The sequence below is a fragment of the Benincasa hispida genome, chromosome 3, assembly GCF_027475165.1.
Source record: "Benincasa hispida cultivar pf3 chromosome 3, pf3_genome.v1.1, whole genome shotgun sequence".
Lineage (NCBI taxonomy): Eukaryota > Viridiplantae > Streptophyta > Magnoliopsida > Cucurbitales > Cucurbitaceae > Benincasa > Benincasa hispida.
In genome coordinates this window covers 63,024,366-63,033,368 of record NC_143480.1, presented here as the reverse complement: position 1 = coordinate 63,033,368, position 9,003 = coordinate 63,024,366, and the positions used below count along the sequence as shown (strand labels likewise).

The 9,003-nt window shown below is 30.7% G+C and overlaps 1 long non-coding RNA gene across 1 annotated transcript; it reads left to right on the top strand.

Moving 5' to 3' along the window:
- Window positions 1-952: 952 nt before the first annotated feature.
- Window positions 953-2,441, top strand: LOC150037454 (uncharacterized). The gene is made up of 2 exons (XR_016528651.1): window positions 953-1,223; window positions 2,139-2,441. It is a non-coding gene; the product is annotated as an uncharacterized LOC150037454 (long non-coding RNA).
- The last annotated feature ends 6,562 nt before the right edge of the window (window positions 2,442-9,003 follow it).

The following is a 9,003-nucleotide window of genomic DNA, read 5'->3' as shown; positions in this document are numbered from 1 at the left end:
TTCATTAGAGGATCAGTGGAACTTAAGAAGCAAGATGTAATATCAGGGGTAAAACAGCATATTGACCCAACCATTATTACGAACAATCTGTGAAGGGTCGACTTACTGATATGGTTGCAACTATCAAGCTATAGTGGTGTGACTTGATAGTTAACGAATACTGATTAATTTGGTCTAAAGAGTTTTAGCCAATTAATCTTAAATCATTGAAGCTCATTATTTGTAGGTCTATAAGGCCCCTCTACTATCTTGTAAAACATGAACACCTTGAATTAATGAATTGAGGTGGCCTTGAGTTATCTTCTTAAGTGCTTGCATGAAAAGAGTGGATAAAAACACTCCAATTTGACTAAGGAACGGGAGGCTTGCTATTGAAAATAGGTTTTCTACAGAAAGCTTGTTCATCATCTAAAAACCCATTTTTTCCTTCACAAATTCACTCCAATTTGAGTTCCACCACTCAAATTCAAGGCTGAGAATAATAGAGAAGATCTCTTGGTAGTTCACTATTGAATTGAAGTTGGAATCACGTGAAGAGCAGCTTGAAATTGGGAGAATTCATCAAAGGTATGTTGCTAAGAAACCCTCTTCTTAAATTTATATTTAAACTAATTAGAGTGCTTATTAATTCTGTTTACTTCCATTGCATGCTAGTAGATCCTAACACTAAGTGGACATCCAACTTGATGATCAGAAATCTTTTACTCAACTTGTAGTGCTATAGTATAAAATTGATAAGCTCATACTTGTAGTAGTATTAGTGGGTCATCCAAAAATTTTCCATCCAAACAACAACTCAAAATCAGTTTAAAAGTTATTCTAACGTCAATTCAAACCATCACTAAGAAGGCTAGTAGTCCAAAATAAAATCACTTCATCCAAAAATATCACACAAAAACTAACTAAATCCAAGATAATCTAAAATAAGTACAAAACTACGAAAAGTCTCATAAAAATCTAGATTAAAAAAAAAAAAAAAAAAAAAAAAAAAAAAAAAAAAAAAAAAAAAACTCTAACTCTATAGATATATCTGTTCATCCACACACAAAAAGACATTCTATATCTATAGATCTATTCACGCACAATATCATATATTGTAAAACAAAAACAAAAAACCTTTAGATCAACTATCACCAGCGGCGTCCAAGGCAGTTGGCGGCAGTGGGTAGCGAGCACCTCAGCAACGGATGGGTGGATGGGTGAAACAGATCTGAAGGGAGGAGGTGAGATTTGGGGACTATTGTCTCTCATATATTGCTCATAGTTATATGGATTACTTTGATTAAAATACAAGTTTTCTCTTAAAGACCCGTGTAAACTTTCAAATAGTGATTTCTTTGCGAAAACCAAGATCGAAGACGAGGATTTTTGTTCCAAACTAACCTAGTTATGATGCCTCACTTTGATTTTAACAGATTGTAAACTCAAGATTCATATATGATTGTGAAATAAAAATTACAGAAAATATAAAATGCAGTGGAAAGGGAGTTTGATTAAAATGCACGATAGAATAGGCAAAATATGGATGTAAGAAACTTGAGAAAAATGGGGTTGAGATGAATACCATCAATCTTTTGAACATATATTAAGGTTTCAGTTCATGTTGTTAACCATAAACACAAGTTTAACTTCTTAGTGAATAAGCCACATTTGTCATATTTCTACGATGCATGCGTTAGGTTATTTGAATGAAGGGTTGTCTTTATCTCTAAAGATACTATCTCTTTTTCTTAATGAAATCCACAATCACTTACCCTCTCGAACAGTTAACTATCACTACTTGATTTGATTAGCTAAATTGAACAAAGATCAAGAACACACCCACACACATTAAGCGAAATGAACCTACATATAAGTTATGTTCACCGGAATGATGATATACTCACCCAACCCACTAGAGATTTAGCTAATCATGATTAAAGAAGAAATAAAAGTGGAGAAGATGAAGGAGATGAAGTTCTTGATATATTAATGAATAAAACAGTACTACAAGAGGTTTAAGTGACAAGTTAAAATGAAGATAAAAAGAGGGTGATGACTAAAGAATGATAGAACAAGTTGTCAGTGACAATATCTTGCTTCTCGTCGACTTGAGCTTACAAATCCTTCTTCTATCATGCGGTTGCTGCATGTGATAGATGGAAGGAAGATAATCTCGAGCTCTGAAGAATTCTCCTGGAGGTCTCTCATTTCCGGTGTATATGGTATTATCTCCTCTTCTTTCTATCAGGGCCACTGCTTATATAGGTGGAAGCAAGGAACATTCTCTATCATTCAGGACTATAAAAGACGTATCAGACAACTTTTTCACATTGCTCTTTGCAATTGTCGGTAGTCCCCTTCTATGTGTTTGGTGTAGCTCACACGTATTTTGCTGCATCGATATCCCTTGTTGGTATGTAGTCATTTCAATGCAAGACTATTAACTCCTTTGTTTTTCACCTAATTTCCTTCATTCTCACTGGATTAATGATTGAAATCACGTAGATCTTAGTCTTGCACCTAAGAAAATGCAAGGAAGGTAACTTTTCCATATTTTACCTTGATGCTAAGGAAATTCTCATTGAAGACAACCAATTATTCTAAGTCTAAGCCACAAGTATTTAAATTATCAAGGACCATGAACTCATGGACCTCATCCACATTTTAACAGGTTAAACATGTACTCAGTACATGATTCTCTTATCATACACATGTACCACGTACACGATGAAAATCGTACACATGTGCCAGGTACACGATTATTATGGTGAGACCTAGCATCTTGTCTACCAATAACTTGATCATGACAACCATGTGGAGATGAAATCGTGGACCGGGTACATGTCTTCCCCAATTCCATTTTTATCATTATTTTTGTCTCAACCCCATTTTTGTCCTTACTTATTAAAGTTACAATTAAAATAAACTCAAGTGCATTTCAATCTTTAATTTGTATGGGTCAAGCATCAAATTTAGGAAACTCCCTTCAAATTACGAAGATTCATTTACACATGGGAGATTACAAAGACTTAAATTTATATGATTCATTTACCAAAAGACAAAATTTCATATACATAATGTCTATTCAATGTATCTTTAGTTTTAAGTCTTTTTATTTGCTTTAGATTACATTTATATAATGGTTGATTATGATTATAAATTTGGAACGTTACAACTCTTGAAATGCCTCATAGAAAGCCTTGGTTTCGTTTTGAGGCTATATTAATATCTCATAATTTTTATTTACAAAGAAGACATGGAAATATATAGTAAAAGAGCCTTAGAGCTTTCTTTTAGCCCAGTGCTAAGTTTCTTTGAAATTCTATAAAGTTTAAAGTTCCATGTTTAGAATTATTCAAGTTTGACTTGATCAATCTTACTTGTGGAACAATTTGAAAATCAAAGATTGATGGAAGCCACAAATTTTATGTGATCCCTAATTTGTATAATCATCTAAGTAATCTATAATCTAGCCTATCTTAAGGTTGGGTAGAGATCAAATTTGATTTTGGGGTTGTTGGGATTGAGTTCTTTTAGTTTTGTTGTTCCACATGGTTCTTAGATCCGATGCTCAAAAATTTCTTATCATATGAACTCTATGGAAAATAAATTGTCATAAGATATATGCAATTATAAGTCCATGTCAAATGATCTAAAAATGTTGGAGCTTTTAAAGTAATTGCTAGAAACTAATTTTAAGAAGATCAACTATCATATGAAATGATTAGTGTTTGGTAAATTTTAAGAAAGAATGACTATAAAAAGATCAATTGTCATATGAAGTGATTAGTGATTAGTTGTATGGTATCGTAGTTGTAATAATTATCTGCACGTGATTTTGATAAAGATGATTAGGCATATCTCTTGAAACCTTACATCTCTTCTTCCACACTCCAAAAGTCTATTTGATGTCACTTCCTAGAATAATGTGCTTGGTTGAATAATCTCATAGTATCCCACTGGTTGGTTGCCTCCATGAAAATTGGTACATCATATCTTTCTCCTTTACATTGTCCTCAAATATCTTTTTCATTTGAGTGCCACAACATCCACAAAACATTTGAAATAAAGGAGGTGACGGCCAACAAAAAAAAAATAATAAAACAAAGATCGAATCTCTGACCTCTAAGATATTTTACTTGGATTTGTTTCAAGTTTGAACAATTTGAAGATCAAAGATCAATTTTAGGTTAGTTAAAATTGGACCCTTTCCCATCAATAAGGACTAAACGACCATTTAACTTTCTTTAGGGTAAACTAATTTTGTTAGCTGATGTGATAATAATAATAATAATAAGAGGAGTACTAGAGAACCTTCTTTTAAAACCCAAACAACTATAGAACCTCTAGTTGGATGAGTTCTTTAATGACACACACATTTATTAGGTTTGTTTATTTGACAATATGTAATCTATGTGCAAAAGGGGGAATGCATATTCCCAATGTTTATACATAGTGTTGGTCAATTTGTTTATAATGGTTAAACATTATAGGAAATTTTTTAAAAATAGAAAAACAAGAAAAATTATTTACACAAAATAGTAAAATTTAGGCTAATAGAAGTTTATCAGTATCTATCAGCGATAGAAAGAAGTCTATCATTGATATTATGTAATAGACATTGATAGAAGTCTATCAATATCTATCAGTATTTTTTTTACTATTTTTGTAAATAGTTTGACATTTTTTCTATTTGTAAAAATTTTCCGCGACAATATGTGAAGTTGAAAAGTGTAGCACTGATATGCTTTCCATCCTTGAAATAGAGGACTTGTTGAAGGGAGATATAAATGCAATTAAAGTGGAATAGATACACTTTCTAATTCCAGATATGGATTTTGATAGGGGACTAGAACTAATTTTGTTGTTTGATGAGGATATTTGTTAGGAACACTTGCAATAATAGAAAAAAAAAAACATTCTTAAATTTTCAAGTTCAGCAATGGTTTTCTAAATTTTGCAAATATAGCAAAAAAACATAAAAGCAGATTTCCGTTTTTATTACTCCAAGTTTATTCTTATTGGTGTATCAGCATGTGTATCGGTAGTTTATCTCATATACTTTATAGTTGGTATATCGGTCATCTAATATACTTTATATTTGGTATATCAATTGACTAATATACCAAACATAAAGTATATAAGTTATGTAATAGATATACTAAATTTATCATTCATAAATCATATTTGTGTTTGTTCATTTACTATTATTCATGAACTTAATTTCAATCCTTATTTGTTTGTTATAGAATATTAATTTTCTAATACATTATAATCAGCTTAATTATAATGGTTCAATCTGATATGTTAGTAACCATTTTGGACGAGTGTTGATAAACTATTAGTACATCAATATTACACTTGAAATTGAATTTTGAATTTGTTGATATATAATTGATATACTTGAACAAATGTACTTTTAAGAAGTACTAATATATTAATGATATATCAACGTTTTATATTTGAAATGAATTTTGAGCTAATGTTGATACAATAATAATACGCCAATGTTATATTATAAAATTTTATTTAGAAGAAATGTTGATATACTACTTATACACTAATAGTATACAAGAAATTAGTTTTTTTATGAGCATTGATATAGTATTGATAAATTAATATGCACTTTAAATGAATTTTGAATAATTTCCTAACTATATAACTATTAATGCACTAATAAGATATATATTTGAAATTGAATTTTGGATGAGATGTATACTACTGATATATCAATATAATGCTTAAAATGAATTTAAATCATGAGTGATATACTATTAATACACTAAAAATATATATGAAATGAATTTTTAATGATTACTGTTATACTATCGATACATCTATATTACAGTTTAAATACACTACAAGATATTTGGTTTTTCTTGACGAAAAAAAAAACGTTGGGAAAATCAATGTTTCACGACCATTTTTTCAACGTTAGGAAAAATAAGATATCCTGATGGTAGTTTCAATGGCGTCAAGAAAAAAAGGCGTTCCCAACGTCATTTCCTAGATTGTTAGCTAAAAAATGTGGGAAAGAAATGTTGGACCTCTCCGAACACTATGGTTTAGGCATCGGGAGAACAGTCCTTAGAGGGGAGTTGTCAGAATTTTAAAAAACTTCGGTAAATTTTCTTCAAGGCTCTGCTGATGGTAGTTTAAACTACCATTAGGAGACTACACTTTTCCCGACACAGTTTAAAGCGTCGGGATATGGTGATTTAAAATCCTAATTTATCTCATTCTTTTTTCAACTTTTGCCGTCCAAAGAAAATCTTTTCCCTCCTGCAAACGAAGAACGTGCTAGTCGATCGAGAACCCATGCCCCTGTGCTGTTGAGAACCCATGCCGCTGCCACCGCTGAAACATATTTTTCTTCAATTCCCTCTCTCTCATTGACAAAACATTCTTGAAACGTAATTTTCTTTTTATTTTAAAAATTTCTATATTTGATTGTTCTTGAATGCTCTATTGAAGTAATTATTTAGTCTTTGAGCTTTCTGTAGTATTAAATCTGTAGTCTGCTAGGGAAAATGTCATCAAAATTAAGTTCCATTTCTATATAATGCTTCACATTTCTTTAAGGTATTTTTCTTTCCTTTGTTGGAATTTTTGTTTCAATGTTCTGTGCTTAGTCTTTGTTTTTTACTTCTGTTTCCCTTCTGCATGATCTGCTAAGAAATGGTGTTTTTGGGTTTGTTTGTGGAGATTTTTGTGCTGGGGATGTGAGAAAACTTTGTTTCAAGTTGCATTTTCTTACTTTGTTAATAAGTTTTCTTGCACAGGTTTAGTAGAAGAATATATTGGTAGTTATTATAATGTCATTATTGACCAAACCCATCAAGTTTTTTAGTTTCTAAAACTCAGAAAATCAAAGCTCTTTTCTTGTTTTGTTTGAACAAAACTGATTTGGTTTTTTTTTTTTTTTTTTCAAAACTACTTTTAAGAACTTTAATTGGAAAGTGACTTAGATTTTGAAATATAGAATAACTTGATAGAAACCAGAATTATAAAACATATCATAATTGATTAGTCGAAGGTAAATATGTTTAATTAATCAGTTGTTCTTGTTGAAATTTTTCTGACACTGGTTTGGTTTGTGAATGCTAATGAAAATCTTCGATAAGTGTTCGATTTAAATGTTATTATTTTGTATTTCATATTTTAGATACAAAATAAACCAAATTAAAATTTTAGATAAGCTTTAGATTAAATTGGTTTGTTTTGTATGTTGATTAAGACTGTTCAACCGCCGGGAAAGTGTAAATCTACGAATTTTTTAACTTTTTTCCCAACGCTAGAATAGGTAGCCATCGGTAGGAAAAGAAAAAATTTTCCCGACCTCAAAATAGGGCACTATTGGGAAAGTTAATCTTTTCCGACAGTAAAAACGACTATTTGGTGTCGGAAGAAGTAAACTTCCGTCGATGCTAAAAGGAACCATTAGCAGAAAAGAACTTCTCCCAACGATTAAAAATGATTTTAAGCGTCGGGAGACGTACTTTATGCCGACGAGCTCCTTCGGCATCGACATAAATCCTCCCTCCTTATTTCGTTGCAAAATCTTTTTTTTCTCGACGACAAGGTTTTTTTGGTCAGGAGAAGGTTTTTCTAATAAGGTTATCTTGATGATAATGCTAATGGTAGAAAAACCGTTGTGAAAACCTTTCCTGACGGTTTTTGGACTTCTTCAGATGATTTTTTCCATCGAGAAAAACCAAATTTTTTGTACTGATAAAATTTGAATGAGAAACAATAAATTACTGATACACCAAATACAGAGTATTGTATTTTCAGCTTATTATAATATACCATTGATACACTAATCATCTACTTGTAATTTATTTTGAATTAGTACTAACATACAATTAAAATGTCAATATTGAAAACATCAAGTATCATTCTAGATGATACACTTCATATTTGATATATCTACAAAGGTATATCAACCAGAGCCAAACCCCACATGGTTTGAGGTAGTTGATTCGCCCAATCCAGAAAACCTTAAAGGAAATCTGAAGTGGATTTGGAAACGAAATCTTAACCAGATTAGGAAACTATTCTTATAATTAAGTTCCAATGGCTATTATATTAAATATATAATTGGGGCAGTGAATATAATCCTCGTCCCCTCAACGAGGAAGATTTTCTCCTCGTTCCCTCACTCATTTTTTGTTTAATCGAGAATTTTCTACTCCATGAACTTTAATCTCGTAGGTTAAATAGATATCTCTAAGTTGTCGATGACTACTAACTAAATCATATTGTTGACAATGTAGCTAATTGCTATTTGGAGTTTCTCCCAAACTATTTTCTGCCCATTAACCAATTTGTCCTGTGTTTATACAAATCCTAAATCATCATCTTTTTCCTTCCCTTCAAACAATACCGGAGAATTTCAGTGAGAATCCAATTGAAGTTTTAGTTCATGCCTGATTTGCTTGAACATTCTTCTCTCTTGCAGGATTAAAATATCGATGTCGATATCGATATCAAGATATCACAAAATTTATAAAAAAAAATTTAATTAATTAATGATTAAGGTCCCGTTTAGTAACTATTTCGTTTTAAATTTTTTATTTTTGAAAATTAAACCTATTTCCTCACATTTTCTTATGATGGTTTTCATTTTTCTTGAGTACAAAAGTTGAATTATTAGCTAAGTTCTAAAAAAAAAAAACAAGTTTTTAAAAACTAACTTTTTTTTAATTTTTTTTTTTTTGGTTTTTGAAAACATGGGGGACAAGTAAACAAGAAAGCAAGAAATTTAGGGGTGAGAAGGGTGTTTTTAGACTTAATTTTCAAAAACTAAAAATAAAAAATCAAATAGTTACCAAACGGAGCTTAGGTTGTTCTTATTCTCAAACTAAGTTATGAATATTGCAATTAGTATTTTTATTCATATTAGACTAAATAGATGATATCTTTTTATATTTTTTACGAGCATTTACAAAAGATATTAGAGATATCTATAGATATTCAATATCGATGTCAAACCCTTCGATTTACAGATATATCGATATA